Source organism: Bos grunniens, chromosome 13 (assembly GCF_055505025.1).
Source record: "Bos grunniens cultivar Pamir isolate PY7600 chromosome 13, Bosgru_T2T1.0, whole genome shotgun sequence".
In the NCBI taxonomy this organism is placed as follows: Eukaryota; Metazoa; Chordata; class Mammalia; order Artiodactyla; family Bovidae; genus Bos; species Bos grunniens.
In genome coordinates this window covers 38,570,425-38,581,937 of record NC_141177.1, presented here as the reverse complement: position 1 = coordinate 38,581,937, position 11,513 = coordinate 38,570,425, and the positions used below count along the sequence as shown (strand labels likewise).

The window sequence follows — 11,513 nt, the reverse complement described above, 5'->3', positions numbered from 1 at the left end:
AGTGGGTTGCCATTTCCTTCTCCATGGGGATCTTCCCAGATCGGGGATCAAACCTACATGTCCTGAACTGGCAGGCAAATTCTTTACCACTGAGCCACCAGGAAAGCCTCATATTGTCTTTAAAGTAAAGGGTAGGGAGAGGGACCAAGATACTGTTTTGAACCTTCCATCTGCCTCCTCCTGCCAGTCTGGACCAGCTCTGGGACTTGTCACGGGTGTTACTGGTCTCCCCGTGAGTATGGCAGCTACACTGTGTGTCCCCATCAATCCAGGCCACCTCAAGACCAGGATGCAGCAGGACGAAACCAAGACCTCCACGTGGTTAGTTCCAAACACTGGAAAATGCAAGCTTCATATCAGACACAAAAAGAACCAACTATGCCATTTTCCTGGAGAATAGGAAAGACTACCTCTTCTTTATTGGTTACAGCTTTAGTCCTGCTATCGTCTGCTCTGCTTCCAGGTAAGATTTGTAAAACCCCAGGCATAAAATGATCCCTGCCCCATGACAGCACCCAGTCCAGAATGGACCTCACATCCTTCAACCATCCCCAAAATCACCTACCACAAGCCCAGTCCCAGGAGTCCTTCTGATACCCTCTTGCTCAGATATCCCCACCCCCAGAGGCCACAGGGTGTCCTGGTGATGTTCATCTGGGAGGTGTGGGCACCACCCTCCTCCACAGACACAGTTGGCCACATGCATCACTGCAGCTCTCCAGGGGACAGCTCTTGGGGGTCCGTTTCTCATCTCGGCCTCTTTGTTGGCTTGTACTTGGGCTTCAGATGCCTGTTAAATATCCCCAGATACCTCCTTGCTCAAAGTCCAGATTCAGTGTGTCCCAAGCTAAATCATCATGGTTTTCCCTCAGTATCTTCTCTCCTTCCTGCAGCTCCTGGCTCACATAGATCTCTGGGTACAAAAGGAAGCCTGCAGAAGAGCTGAACATTTCCAGGCAACATGTTAGGAGCACTGATGCCCCTACCCAGTGTGAGGTTCTACTTGAGTATCATCCAGAAACTTGCTCTCTGACACTTGCTGAATGTGGTAAAGAAGACCACTGACGTGAGGTTCTCCATTAGAGAAGTTGGGCCCACCTCCAGTAAAAGAGGCACATAGGGAGTTCTGGGCCGGAGGTTCTTGCTAGAACAACTCAACAGGAATCTTGCACAAGGCCGGCAGTGGTTGGTAACGAGGGCGGTAACACATCCAGGGTGGAGGATGAGGAATTCAATCACATGTCGATGGTGGGACATTTTCACTAAACTGACCCATCAGGACTCTTCCCGAAACTGATCTGAGCAGCCCAGGGTCAGAGTGGCATCTGGGCCTGGTCCAGAAGAGGTCTCAGAGGAGTCCAACTCAGGTTCAGTCAGGGAGACAGACTGTCAGTATGTATAGCATCACTGTTCTTAACTTTATTTCCTTACAGTTTCAAACAAAAGTAACAGAACAGACAGTCCTTAAAGTTCAGGAATATGGCAGCACAAGGTGGTCATGTTCTCCGTCTGTGAAGATTTGATTTGGGGGGAAAATTGCCCAAAACAGCTGTTTTCTTTCCAGATGTTTCTGTTCACCACCCTGGGAAATTGTAGCATGGTAAAATTCAGACTGACCTGTCCCACCATCTGAATGATCCTTCCCCCAGTGTAAGTGGAGAAAGAGGCCACTTGCTGAAACGTGAGCCACAGCGAGAACACTGCTCTTCTCCTGTGTGCACCGCTCTGCCCAGGTGTGCAGCTCAGAGATGTGTGCCCTCCCGCTCTGTCTTCAGCGAGGACATGGATAGCAGGCTTGACAGTAGTCTTGTCATCTGAACGGATAGTTTCTGAGGCTGGATTTCCATCAGAATCTCTGGAGAAGTGTTTTTTCTTTCATTCCATTCCTTTCTCTTAAGAAACACATATTCCCAGGTCCCCACAGCGTGCACCACCCCCAGATTCTGATTCAGAAGATATGGGACACGAGAGGTAGAATCTGTAGATGAAAAACACAAAACAAAATGAGAAGTTCTCCCAGGCAATACTGATGACAAGCAAGACTTAGAAATGGCTTATTGATTAAACAAAATGGCTTACATTCTGGACATTGTCATCAGGTCAGTCCAGTACATTCTAACTTACTACCCTTTGTCGGCCACATACATCACTGCAGCTCTCCAGGGGACAACTCTTGACTGACAACATGGAAATAAAATATTCCTTTTTTATATAAAAGTTAAAGACTACATAAAGCAAAATATTTAGAATGCTTTCTGTTAATGTTTAAAAATAAATAAAATCCAGTGTATATTCTTTTCAGTTTTTACCAAGGTTTTTCACTCATAATATTAAACAAATTTTCTCTTAAATATAATTTTTCTTAAAGTAAGTCTTTGAGGGGATCCCTGGTGGCTCAGATGGTAAAGAATTTGCTTGCCAAGCAGGAGATACAGTTTCAATCCCTGGGTTGGGAAGATCCTCTGGAGAAGGAAATGTCAATCTACTTCATGACAAGTAGATGGGGAAACAATGGAAACAGTAACACATTTTATTTTCTTAGGCTCCAAAATCACTGCAGATGTTGACTGTAGCCATGAAAGTAAAAGACACTTGCTCCTTGGAATAAAAGCTATGACAAACCTAGACAGTATATCAAAAAACAGAGACATTACTTTGGCGACAAAATTCCATCTAGACAAAGCTATGGTTTTTCCAGTAGTCATGCACGGATGAGAGAGTTGGACAATAAAAAAGGTTGAGCGCCACAGAACTGATGTCTTTGAACTGTGATGTTGGAGAAAACTTTTGAGAATCCCTTAGATGACAAGGAGATCCAGCCAGTCCATCCTAAAGGAAATCAGTACTGAATATTCATTGGAAGGACTGATGCTGAAGCCAAAACTCCAATATTTTGGCTACCTGATGTGAAGAACTGACTCATTTGAAAAGACCCTGATGCTGGGAATGATTGGGAGAGAAGGGGACAGCAGAGTGTGAGATGGTTGGATGGCATCACCAACTTGATGGACATGAGTTTGAGTAAGCTCCAGGAGTTGATGATGGACAGGGAAGCCTAGTGTGCTGCAGTCCATGGGGTTGCAAAGAGTCAGACATGACTGAGCGACTGCATTGAACTGAACTGGACCCACTCCAATATTCTTGCCTAGAGAATTAAATGGACAGAGGAGCCTGGCAGGCTGCAGTCCATGGAGATGAAAAAGAGTCAGCTTAGAAGACCTTCCAAAATCTTGCTTCTGTTCCTGAGCTTCAGGGTAGCCCTGACGAATAGTTTTTTTAAAAAAAAAAAAAAAACAAAGATAGGTAAGCTTTCTCTTGTCACATCTGTTCTGCTTTTACCGAGGGCAGCTGGTTTGCCATCTCCTCCCCATCCTGTGCTCATCTCCAGTAACCAGTTAAAAAGGTATAATTTGCTTTCATCAGATGGTAGGGTTCTTAGGGGCAAAATAACATCCTTTGCTGTGTCCCCACCACGTTTAACAGCGTCAACTCCTTGTTAAAGGTGTGAACGTACAGATTCACAGTCAAGTAAATGGACCTGATCTTCATGTGCACAGCACAGATCATGACTCTCCTAATGGGAATGAAGTCATTCGTCCTCTGAAAAGTAAGAAAATGTACCTGACCCCTCATATGAAGTCTCTGAGATCAGCTGTAATTTGAAAAGTGTGTGACAGTGCTCTCTACACAAATATGAGATCATGGGATGTCAGTACTTATTGGATCACTGGTCACATACATGTCTGGCTGCCCTGGAAAAGGTAGTATGATGAAAAGAGACAGGCAGTTGCGAGAAGCTGGGTTCTCCTCTTGGCTATTGTATATAACGCTGCCTTGAAGATAGGTGTTCAGAAATCTGTTCAAATCCCTGCTTTCAGTTCTTTTGGTTGAAACCCCACAAGTGGAGTTGCTCCATCATGAGATAATCCTGTGGAGAACCTTCACGCTGGCATCCACAGAGGGTGCACCAGTTTACATCCCAGCAACAGCACACAGGAGTCCAGTTTCTCCATGTCATTGTCAACACTTGTACTTTCTGGTCTTTTGATGGTTAGCTTCCTGGTGAGTGTGGATGGCTGTCTCATTGTGGTTTTGATTTGCATTTCCCTAACGGTTAGTGCGGAGAAGGCAATGGCACCCCACTCCAGTACTCTTGCCTGGAAAATCCCATGGACAGAGGAGCCTGGTGGGCTGCAGTGCATGGGGTCACCAAGAGTCAGACACGACTGAGCAACTTCACTTTCACTTTTCACTTTCATGCATTGGAGAAGGAAATGGCAACCCACTCCAGTGTTCTTGCCTGGAGAATCCCAGGGACAGGGGAGCCTGGTGGGCTGCCATCTATGGGGTCGCGCAGAGTCGGACACAACTGAAGCAACTTAGCAGCAGCAGCAGCAAGGATTAATGATGGTGAGCATCTCCAGATGTGCTTATTGGCTGCTGGTAATACTTTATTTTTTCACTAAAGCATTTATGGCAATCAGCCCCACACACAGGTGTTTGAACTTCTTTATCAAACATCAAACTCCAAACTTTGGCCACAAAGATGAGAAGATCTTGTTGGAAAAGACCCTGATGCTGGGAAAGATTGAAGGTGGGAAGAGAAGGGGATGACAGAAGATGAGATGTTTGGATGGCATCACCGACTCAATGGACATGAGTCTGAGTAAACTCTGGGTGTTGGTGATGGACAGGGAGGCCTGGTGTGCTGCGGTCCACGGGGTCACAAAGAGCCAGATATGATGAGCGACTAAACTGATCAAACAACTTAGCTGTTGTATCACCGCCCTGGATGGTTTGTTACTCTCACGGGTTTATGTGTTGACCAGTTGTCAGTCTTGTGCCTGGAGCTTTGTGTCTGTCACTTCATTTGATTCTCACCCAGACTGGGAGTGGCAAGAGCTGGTGTCCCCATTCTATAGACAAGAGTGACACAAGCTAAATGAGTTCTCTAAGCCCGAGTGACCAGTTCCCAGCCCTGCTGGAAATAAACTCTGGGCATCTGACACCAAGATCGTTTGGGGAAACAAGCTGTGTCCACTGTAATGACAGGCCTTGCAAGCACTGCCCACTGGGGGAGAGCACCACTCCCCAGCCACATGATTGCTCTTCCCTACCTAGAGCACCTGGGTCAGAGAGACCCTGTGGAGCCACATGTGTCATCTCAGGGCATCTTCACCCGACTGGTACCTGGGCCCGTCACTTCTGCTGACACACAGTCTAAAGAAAGTCTTTATATTTTAATACAGATGGTCCTTCAACTTCATTAATGCTATTAAATAAAATGCTGTTACGCATACAGATAAAAATAAATAGAAGGACCTAGCTAAGCGTTTTTCTTTATTAGCCTTAGGGCAAGTTCATTAACCATGTTGGAATTGTTTTGTGTAATTTATGCGTTGTGTGCATGTACACGTAGTGTCAGATAAAATAGATCATTGACTCAATTAATAATCGCAGTGCCAACCCCCACCCCCACTGGGTTTAGGATCCATCTATCAGAGTTCTTGATAGATCTGAGCTTCTGCAGCTTCTGCACAGAGCGGCCTTCTGTCAAGAAACATATATTTGGGCTTGAAAAGGTCGAAGTGCCCTTTTAAGCAGAAAATGACTGAATCAGGATCATTAGCAACTGAGTCATCCTATTATTCAATCTTCCCCTCACGCCCCTCCCACCATATGAGACCAGTTTCTTCTTTTTCCACTGGTTTAGCAGCCTCATTGTATTTCCTCTAGGTCAAGGAGCATTTTTGGCTATTGAAGTACAATTGATTTACAACACCGCGTTTCAGGTGTACAGCAAAGTGGTTCGGTAATATACATACATATATACAAAGAGCTTTTTAAAAATAATTGTACTTATTTATGGCCATGCTGGGTCTTTGTTACTGGGCAGGCTTTTCTCTAATTGCAGTGAGTGGGGGCTACTCTTGGTTGTGGTACATCAATTTCTCATGGTAATGGCTTCTCTCATCAGGGGGCACAGGCTCTAGGCCCACGGGCTCTGGAGCATGAATGGGTTCAGTTGGTCCACAGCATGTTGGATCTTCCTGGACCAGGAGGTGAATCCGTGTCTTCTGCATTGGCAGGCAGATTCCTTACCACTGAGCCACCAGGGGAGCCCCCACGAGGAGTACTTTTAGAAAAGACTCTCCAGTTTCCAGAGGGTTCTGGCCTGTGAGGTTTCTCCTATCGGGGAAACCTTGGTCACACTCAGATCTCTGGATCTGTGAAGTGAGTCTCTCCATGACTTTTTCTTTAATTACGCTGGATTCATCTGCTTAGAAAGCAGCCCATAGCTATAGGGATGTCATGCTCATAGTATAAACCTTCCTCCATGATGCGCATTGTCTGCTGGGCCCAGGTGGAGCTGGTCAGCCTCAGGCCTGGAGGAGGAGTGCCCCTGTCCTTCCATACTGGGTGCCCATGGTGCGGTGTCCACACTTCATGCTGGGTGCATCCTTATAAGGGAACTCAACATCTGAGCAAGGGCCTGGGCCTCCTGTTGCAGCTCCTGATGGCCCGGTGGGGACCTGCAGGGAGCAAGGAAGTTTGATGGGAAGGACCGCTCCTTGGGGACCACACAGCTGCCGAGGGCAACACAGAAAGCCAGGTTTCTCAGCAAAGTGGTTGATGCCTGAAGAGCAAAGGGAACTGCAGGATGGGGTCAGATGGATTCTGAGTTCTGACTTCATAAATTCCAGCGTGGCGTGGCTTCCTTGAGACAAGCTCAGTGCACTGGAGGGTCTCATGAAGCACGGGTAGTTTTCAAATCAAAGCGGATGAGTGTGTCGGGAATGGCTGAGATTGCTCAAGTCAATCACACGTGTGAAGCAGTGGGCATTAAACAGTAGGTTTACCCAAAGAAGGGCCGCCATGCTCCACAGGGTCAATGTGAACCATGGCTAATCCAGATGGAGATGGGCCTGGAGCAAAGATGGACACCGCATTTCTTAGTATGAAAATGGTGTAAATTAATGTTTTATAATATTGATTACATGTTGAGGAGTTAAGATTCTGGGTTAAACATGTTATTAAAGTCATTTTACTCATTCCTCTTTTTTATTTTTTTCAAGGTGATTTCAAGGAAATCCTGAATGGTGTTTGTGAACCCCGTTGTCTCTGGGCAGTGTCTGGGATGCGCTAACTGCCTCACGTGTGCCTACAAGACAGGTCGCCCCACACTTTCCTTCCCTAACTTGACCTCGAAGCTCCACTTGGTAGAACACTTACAAATCTTCCTTGAAACACTGATTTTCCACAGTAAACTGCTTCAGGAACCAGTCATAATAACGTTTTCCTCTTTGGGTCAGTCTCACAGAGACCCAGCTACCTGCCACTCTGCATCCTCTGACAAATCTACAAGGATGCTGCGTATCCCCGACATGCTTGTCAGCTGAGGGCTGAGCTGCGCCAGTGAGGCAGGCCATGCATTTTACATATTCAGTTAATTAACCTTATGAACCTTATAATCTACTAAATAATCCAGGGTCCTTAAATAGTACACCCACATTTAAACACTCAGAACAAACTTATCCAATTCACTAAAATGTAACTAAAACCATGGGTCTGTTCTTTAAAATTATCATTTAATCATCTTAAAACACCAGAAAAAACATGTGCAAAATTGCAAATGAATTCCAGGAGTCATTGTTAGAAACCCGTAGTTCCATTGGTCTCACAAGTCCTGATACTTTCACTAACCTTGAGACAGGGGGTGCAATTATACAGATATTGGGGGGATTCGGAGAGTATATCTGGAAAGCAGGGGGATGAGGCCCATCTTGGGGAGGCAACTCTGAGACTGCTCTACCCAACGATGGGTTACAGAGCCCAAATGTCACATAACTTCAGCAAAAGATGTAAGGAAAGGCGATGTATTAACTTCCTTAGGATATTAACATAAATATTGTGCACCATAAAATATCTAAGGAGAATTTTATGTGTGATTTGCAGCAAAAAAAAAAAAGCTCAGAACATTAGGACATTTATAGTAACAGCAACTGACAAACGATACTGATGAATATGTGGATTACATTACATTTCTCTTTAAATAAACGTGGCTTTCAGCCTAAAAGTGAAAAAGCCATTGGCACAAAAGGCTTTGGATTTTCCTGAGCCTAAAATATTTGGAAAGCACTTGAAGGAGTTTTCCGCACCTCCTGCTGCCCTCAGTAATCCCCACCTAAGCTCCTCTTGAGTAAACGGAGAATGACTCACCCTCTGCTCAAGCACTCGTCTCCTTTCCAAGCACCAGCCCTTTCACCACGCCAGCTGCAGCCACGACGCCAGGAAGCTCTGATTTAGCCCTGAACTCATTCTGGATCGTGAAGGCCAGTCCAGCAGAGACCAGGACTGACACTGAGCTGGCTGGGGCCGGGTCTGCTCCGGGGTCAGTTTCCTCCATCTTGCAGAGGTCCTCATGAGCCGCTGAGATGAGAAGGCTGGGCTTCGAGGCCAGATGGCTGGGTGCAAAGCTGGCACCTTCTCTTTCTTGCCGTGAAAAACTCCCCAGAGTTGTGGGGCTCAGAGCAAAGTGGAAATGGAGGCTCCTTTGTTCACAAAGCGTTGAGAACCTCCAGACGTGAGGGCAGAGTGCTGCACCCAGGCTGGGCGGTATTGTCTCTGAGCGTCCTGTATCTTTGGCGCTGGGGTTTCTGCCTCGGCTCTGGATCTTTGCCCATGTGATTCCCCGTGACCTATCTGCTGGGCCATGGAATTAGGACAGTGAAGACAGCTTTCAGTTACTGAACTCAAACAAGCCACAGTTTCTACCTGAGCTTTCTACCTGCCCTGTGTTTAATTTCTACTCAACGCCCCCCTCCAGGTCTCACATGCAGATATGAAGTGCAGTCCTGAGTCACAGGCCCACCATCAGCAGCTCACGTTTAGCAGCGACAGGGAAGGACTGGAGCCTGGTTCCTTCTGCACCCAGCTCTGTTCACCATCACCTGCCCTGCCCTCAAGAAAAGCACAGGCACAGCCCAGCCCCAATTCCTTGGCCCAGTGCTTTTTTTTAATACATTGATTCACCTTGGAGACATTTGTCAGATGTTTTTGTAAGGAAAGCAAGCATGCAGAAGCAGCCGTGGGCACCTCATCTGCAGGGGATGGAGGTGGGGCAGGGGTGGCCCTGGTCTCCTGAGCCCAGTTTCCTAGAATCTAGTCAGAGGAGCCCAGGGCCATCCTTCCAGCTGGGAGTACCCCGTTCCTCCTTCTCCCGCTCTTATTAAAACAGGAAACTTTGTTATATATACAACGCCTTCGTTCTCTAAGCTGGGTTGATCCCAGGTAACCATCCTTTTAATTATTCATTAATGTTTATTGCTTTTTCTTATGAAAAAAATGGTGGCACATATAAGAATTCTTATTTTTTTTCCTCTGAAGCAAATCATTGATCCTTCTCTCCACCTCCCTGCTTCCTGCATTTTAGCTGTTTGTGAAGTTGGATTCCTGGGAGTGGGGCTCCTGAGGCCCGAGGACAGTCACTCGAGGAGCCAGTCCGGACTCAGCCGGGCTTCTGAAACTGCTCTCTGCACAAGGGCTTATGGCTTGTGTGCTTCTGTGGGCACAGAAATCTCCCTGTTGAAGTGGCCAAATAAAGTAAGATAAGGCCCCTTTGATTTTTTTAAACAGCCTTTTAGAAAAAGAAAATCATTAACCATAACTAGGTTTATTTAAGCTGCCTGTTTACCTGGTTCGGTTCAGTTCAGTTCAGTGGCTCAGTCATGTCTGACTCTTTGCGACCCCATGGACTGCAGCACGCCAGGCTTCCCTGTCCATCACCAACTCCCGGGATTTATTCAAACTCATGTCCATCAAGTCAGTGATGCCATCCAACCATCTCATCCTCTGTCATCCCCTTCTCCTCCCACCTTTAATCTTTCCCAAGGTCTTCTCAAATGAGTCAGTTCTTCACATCAGGTGGCCAAGGTATTGGAATTTCAGCTTCAGCATCAGTCCTTCCAATGAATATTCAGGACTGATCTCCTTCAGAATGGACTGGTTGGATCTCCTTGCAGTCCAAGGGACTCTCAAGAGTCTTCTCCAACACCACAGTTCAAAAGCATTAATTCTTCAGCGCTCAGCTTTCTCTTAGTCCAACTCTCACATCCATACATGACTACTGGAACAACCATAGCTTTGACTGGATGGACCTTTGTTGGCAATGTAATGTCTCTGCTTTTTAATATGCTATCTAGGTTGGTCATAGCTTTTCTTCCAAGGAGCAAGCATCTTGTAATCCATGGCTGCAGTCACCACCTGCAGTGATTTGGGAAACAAAAATAAAGTCTGTCAAAAAATAAAAAACAAAGTCTGTCACTGTTTCCATTGTTTCTCCATCTATTTACCTGGTAGATTTATTTACAACGTTATTTGTTTAGGAGTGGCATCTCCACTACACACCTCTGTGTGCAGATAACCCATGTCCTTAAACTGGGTCCATGTCTGCGGACAGCCCTCGTCTATATTTCATCCAAAGAGCAATGCAACATCCTTGTTCTTCCTTATGCATTAACCCAAGTCATAATGTCCTGCTCTTAACCACATTTCCACCCCCTGCCTCCCAGTCAGAGACTCACAGTGCTGAGTTGCAAGGCAGTGACTCCAGCAATAGGGCCGCAGGTCTGATGAAGACTTTCTCGTTGAGTTTTGGGGGGTTTTGTTTTAGTTTCTTGCCTCACCACAGGCCTTGTGGGGTCTCAGTGCCCCAACCAAGTATCAAACCCAGGCAACAGCAAGGACAGTGCCAAACCCTAACCACCAGGCCACCAGGAACTCCCTCTCATTGAGACCCGCAGGTGCACTGTGTACTTTTTCCCTTCAGACCAGAGTAAGGGCTTCTGTCTTTTATTTTTATCTCTGAGATTGTCAGCTAATAACCTAGTTGTTCCAGTTATAGGTACAACCTGAAACTATAACTGAGTCACTGAACCCCTCAGAGAAGAGAAGGCAGAGTGTCCAGGACAGACTGGCTTCTTTCCGACCCACTGGGAATTACCCGTCAGAACTGTCACTCCCGAGCACAGACCCTCCAGCTTCCCCTGGCTCCACGCACATGAGGTCCCAGAGTTGTCAGACTCCTAGAGACAGAAGATGGGATTGTGACTGCCAGGGGCAGGGAGGTGGAGGAGATGCGGAGCCCTTGTATCACAGGCCCAGAGTTTACATTTAGGAAGATGAGAAGTCCCGGGGTTTTATGGCGGTAATGGCCACACATCAGTGCAAATGGACTCAATGCCACTGACGTGTGTGCTTAAAAATGGCTAAGACAGCATCTTTTATGTTATGTGGTTTTTACCATAATTTTAAAAATTGTACTGGAACATATACACAGGGAAAAAAACAAAACCTCGGCCTGAATCTCACATTATGCAAAGATTTAGCCCAAAATGAGTCAAAGATTCAAATAAAAATACAAAATCATAAGACTTAGGGAGAAAAAATAGAAGACGATTGTCAAGATCTAAGGCCAAGCAGAGACTTCTGAGACCTATAATGGCATGAGCCAT

At 46.3% G+C, this 11,513-nt stretch overlaps 1 long non-coding RNA gene across 1 annotated transcript; it reads right to left on the bottom strand.

Moving 5' to 3' along the window:
• Positions 1-384: 384 nt before the first annotated feature.
• LOC147360768 (uncharacterized) lies at positions 385-8,956 on the bottom strand. Its single transcript, XR_015138709.1, has 2 exons — positions 8,221-8,956; positions 385-1,978 (listed from the first exon to the last, which is right to left on the bottom strand). It is a non-coding gene; the product is annotated as an uncharacterized LOC147360768 (long non-coding RNA).
• Positions 8,957-11,513: the final 2,557 nt, after the last annotated feature.